We start from the raw sequence: 5,215 nt of genomic DNA, 5'->3' as shown, positions 1-5,215 counted from the left end.
AAGAATATTAGAGATATCAAGGGACTATTTCATGCTAGGATGGGCATGATTAAGGACAGAAATGGTAAGGACCTAGCAGAAGTAGAAGAGATTAAGCAGAGATGGCAAGAATACACAGAGTAACTATACAAGAAAGGTCTTAATGAGCAAGATAACCATGATGGTGTGGTCACTCACCTAGAGCCAGACATCGTGGAGTGTGAAGTCAAGTGGGCCTTAGGAAGCATTATTACGAACAAAGCTAGTAGAGGTGATGGAATTACAGCTGAACTCTTTCAAATCCTAAAAGATGATATTGTTAAAGTGCTACACTCAATATGTCAGCAAATTTGGAAAACTCAGCAGTGGCCACAGGACTGGAAAAGGTCAATTTTCATTCCAATCCCAAAGAAGGGCAATGCCCAAAATGTTCAGACTACTGTACAAGTGTGCTCATCTCACATACTAGCAAGGTTATGCTCCAGATTCTTCAAGCTAAGCTTCAGCAGTACCTGAACTGAGAATGTCCAGATGGACAAGCTGGGTTTCAAAGAGACAGAGGAAACAGAGATCAAATTACCAACATTCATTGGATCATGGAGAAAGCAAGTGAGTTCCAGAAAAACATCTACTTCTGCTTCATTGACTATACTAAACTTTTGACTGTAAGGATCACAACAAACTGCAGAAAATTCTTAAAGAGATGAGAGTACCAGACCACCTTACCTGTCTCCTGAGAAACCTGTGTGTGAGTCAGGAAGCAACAGTGAGAACCAGACATGGAACAACGGACTGCTTCCAAATAGGAAAGGAGTATGACAGACAAGACTGCATATTGTCACCCTGCTTATTTAACTTATATGCAGAGTACATCATGTGAAATGCCGGGTTGGATGAATCACAAGCTAGAAGCAAGATTGCCAGGAGAAATATCAACAACCTCAGATATGCAAATGATACCACTCTAATGGCAGAAAGTGAAGAGGAACTAAAGATCTTCTTGATGAAGGTGAAAGAGGAGAGTGAAAAAGCTGGCTTGAAACTCAACATTCAAAACACTAAGGTCATGGCATCTGGTCCCATAACTTCATGGCAAATAGAAAGAGGAAAAGTGGAAGCAGGAAAAGTGGATTTCATTTTCTTGGGCTCCAAAATCACTGCAGATGGTGACTGCAGCCATGGAATTAAAAGATGCTTGCTCCTTGTAAGGAAAGCTATGACAGACCTTGGTGGCATATTAAAAAAAGCATAGACATCACTTTGCCAACAAAAGTCCATCTAGTCAAAGCTATGGTTTTTCCGGCAATCATGTGTGGATGTGAGAGTTGAATCATAAAGAGGCTGAGCACTAAAGAATTGATGCTTTCAAGTGTAGTGCTGGAGAAGACTCTTAAGAGTCCCCTGGACTTCAAGGAGATCAAACCAGTCAATCCGAAAGGAAATCAACTCTGAATATTCATTGGAAGGACCTATGATGAAGCTGAAGCTCCAATACTTTGGCCAACTGATACAAAGAGCCGACTTATTGGAAAAGACCCTGGATCTGAGAAGACTGAAGGCAAAAGAAGCGGGTGGCAGAGGATGAGATGGTCAAATAGCATCAGTAACTCGATGGAAGTGCATCTGAGCAAACTCCGGGAAATAGTGGTGGACAGAGGAGCCTGGCATGCTGCAGTCCATGGGGTTGCAAAGAGTCGGACATGACTTAGGAATTGAAAAACAACAACTGCCTGTCAGAGCACAGCTTATGGGGGTAAAAATGAGGCCCAGAAAGAATAGGAAACAGTTGAATATAGAAGAATAATGTGGACAAAAAACGTCACCTGTCATATCAGGAAACAAAGGATGTTGTGGCCATCAAGCCATGAGCCCTGCAGCAGCCCCAGACTGTGCACCCAAAGGGGATTCAGGATGGAGAAAAAGAGGATACTAGCCCAAGACAGTTAAGGTACATATGAAAGGAAAGATCTCAATGAGCCCAAACTCTTGCCTCTTCCCATACATATGTTGTTGTTCAGTCGCTCAGTCATGTCCAATTCTTTGTGACCCCATGGACTGTAGCATACCAGGCTTCCTTGTCCATCACCATCTCCTGGAGCTTGCTTAAACTCATGTCCACTGAGTCAGTGATGCCATCCAACCATCTCTTCCTTTGTTGTCCCCTTCTCCTCCTGCCTTCAATCTTTCCCAGCATCAGGGTCTTTTCCAATGAGTCAGTTGTTTGCATCAGATGGCCAAAGTATTGGAGCTTCAGCTTCAGCACCAGTCCTTCCAGGGTTGATTTCCTTTAGGATTGACTGGTTTCATCTCCTTGCTGCCCAAGGGACTCTCAAGAGTCTTCTCAGGCACCACAGTTGAAAAGCATCACTTCTTTGGCTCTCAGCCTTCTTTATGTCCAACTCTCACATCTGTACTTGAATATTGGATGTCATATCCTGTCCTACCACCCTGCCTGGAACAGCCCATCACTGCTTAAGGATCAGAAGAGATGGAACCTTACTTAGCAACTTAATATTTTCAAGTGTACGGTTTAGTCGTGTTATGTAACCAACCTCTAGGACTTTTTCATCTCACAAAACCAAAGTTCTACATCCATTCATCAATGTCTCCCCAGTTTCCTCTCCCCTCAATCCCTGGCAGCCACCATTCTGCCTTCTGTCTCTATAAATTTGACTACTCTAGATACCTCAGATAAGTGGGATTACACAGTATTTATCTTTTGGTGACTTGCCTATTTCACTTAGCCACTTAGTCCTCAAGGCTATGTCTGCTGTCTGCCTTATAACATGTATTGGCATTTCCTTGTTTTTAAAGGCTAAATAATACTCCATTGTATGAATATATAGCATTTTGTCTATCCATTCACTTACTGGTGAACATTTATATTGCTTCCACTTATTCTCACCGCTTTTAAAAATTAGTGTCTTCCTTTAGGATTGACTGCTTTGATCTCCTTGAAGTCCAGGGTCTTCCTCCGAGTCAGCGTATTCATCATAGCTGGGGTTCATGCCCTCTTTCAGTCCTTGGTTTTTGATGTTGAGTTTCTTGGCATTGACAAAGTTGAACAGCTTTCCGTACTCTTCCCTCTCAATGCTGCTGAAGGTATACTAAGTGCCCTGCTTGGTCTCAATTTCAAAGTCAAAGGAATGCGTGGTGGTGGTACCGTAGGCAAAGTTGGCAAAGGAGATCTCGTGGAAGCACGTGTGCATGGGCAGCTTGTGGATGTAGATAAAGCCCCACTCCAGAGGGTACAGCAGCCCTGAGCTGGCCTTGTAGGAGCAGGTGATGCACTGGGCCCCCAAGCGCCCTTAGAAGTTGCCAGGGACCATGATCTTGCAGTTCACTAGTGCTTTCATGACCCAGCTGACCATCTCGTAGAGGGATCCTGACATGTTCTTGGTGAGCTGCCCCTCAAAGGGCTTCTCTACTTCCTCCCTGTTCATGTTGAGCATCAAGGAGATGTCCTCGTCCTTGGAGAAGAGGAGGATGAGGAAGTGGTAGCGGGTCTGGCCCTGCTTGATGGGGGGGTCCGGGCTGATTACAAAGAACAGCTGGTGCTGGTCCTTGTGGGGCAGCAGGAAGAGCCGTAGCACCGTGGTGTAGGGGATCTTGTAGTCTTGCCGTGCAGGTGCAGGGAGGTGGGGTAGATGCGGATGTTATAGTGGCCTCGGGGAGTCAGACACTGCAGCTCCCGGAAGATGCAGAGGCGTCCCCAGTGGCCTGGATCACGTTCACCTTTGACAGTACGTTCTGGGAGAAGGCATCGACAGGGTCCACACTGTCTTCCTGGGTGGGTGGCACCTAGAAGCACACCTTCATGAGAGAGACCTCCACGTCATCATTCTGGTGGAATTCCAATGTCACCTCATTCTTGCCTGTGGTGTACTGGGACACATTGCTGAGAAGGATCTCGAAGACTGGCTGGTCTCCAATGTTGAAGTAAAGCAGCTGCCCACCAAACTTCACAGTTCCCCAGTTCCAACCCTTCACACATAGGTCTTTCTCCATTAACTCCAGGCGATAGTGAGTTTTTAAGAAATCAGAGAGTTTCTCAAATTCCGATTCTCAGAAGCCATCTTACTTGTAGACATGGCCATTCTTCGTGAGCAGTTTAAGCCCGTGGCCCAGAGCTACCCAGTGCTAGATGCCCTCTGTCAACTCCCCGGCCTGGATGTTGTCCACTTTGCCCGTCTCACTGTTCTTAAAGTTGATAACCCTGGCGGCTCAACCTCAGCCAACCATCATTCATGGAGCCTTTTACCTCCTGATACACGTCATTGAACTCCAGGGTTTCTGCCATGCTGACCTAGCCCTGTTGGTCCCCCCAAAACTCCTGGGTGGGCACGCAGATGCAGGGCATGCTGGGGATCTCCTGGAGATGGAGCATCGCAGCAGCCGCCAGCGCCCAAGCATTAGGAGCGCTGGGGGCGGGGTGCACGGCGGGCGGGCGGAGGCTGGGCCAGGTCACTGAGCAGGCTCTTCCCCCGTACGCAGCCCCACGTCCGGCCACCCATTGTGCAAATTTCAGGTAACAATGTGTCAGTTTGATACACTTACATATTGCAATATGATTACCACTGTAGCATTAGCAAGCGCCTCTATTATGTCACATAATTATCATTTCTATTTGTGGTAGGGAAAATTAAGATCTAGTTTCTTAAAAGGGAGCTCTGGTATACTGGTGGGAAGGTAAATTGATGCAGCCACTTTGGAAAACAGTACAGAGATATCCAAAAAACTACCATACGATCCAGTAATTCCACTTCTGGGTATATATCCAAAGAAAATGAATATGCTGATTCAAAATGATAAAATACGATTCAGCAGCTCCATTTCTGAGTATTTTTCTGAAGGAAAAAAACCACTAATTTAAAAACATACATGTATAAAATAAACAAGGTCCTACTGTATAGCATCGGGAACTATATTCAGTATTCTGAAATTAACCATAATGGAAAAGAACATGAAAAAGTATAATTTTTTAAGGAATCTCCACGCTGTTCTCCACAGTGGCTGTACTAGTTTGCATTCCCACCAACAGTGTAAGAGGGTTCCCTTTTCTCCACACCCTCTCCAGCATTTATTTCTTGCAGACTTTTGGATCGCAGCCATTCTGACTGGTGTGAAATGGTACCTCATTGTGGTCTTGATTTGCATTTCTCTGATAATGAGTGATGTTGAGCATCTTTTCATGTGTTTGTTAGCCATCGTATGTCTTCTTTGGAGAAATGTCTAT

The 5,215-nt window shown here is 45.2% G+C and overlaps 1 pseudogene; it reads right to left on the bottom strand.

Moving 5' to 3' along the window:
- Window positions 1–2,909: 2,909 nt before the first annotated feature.
- On the bottom strand, window positions 2,910–4,279 carry LOC138930733 (FACT complex subunit SSRP1 pseudogene; annotated as a pseudogene).
- Window positions 4,280–5,215: the final 936 nt, after the last annotated feature.

This window comes from Ovis canadensis, chromosome X (assembly GCF_042477335.2).
Source record: "Ovis canadensis isolate MfBH-ARS-UI-01 breed Bighorn chromosome X, ARS-UI_OviCan_v2, whole genome shotgun sequence".
NCBI classification, from domain to species: Eukaryota; Metazoa; Chordata; class Mammalia; order Artiodactyla; family Bovidae; genus Ovis; species Ovis canadensis.
The sequence above is the reverse complement of the archived record's forward strand: the minus strand, read 5'-3'. Positions and strand labels throughout refer to the sequence as shown.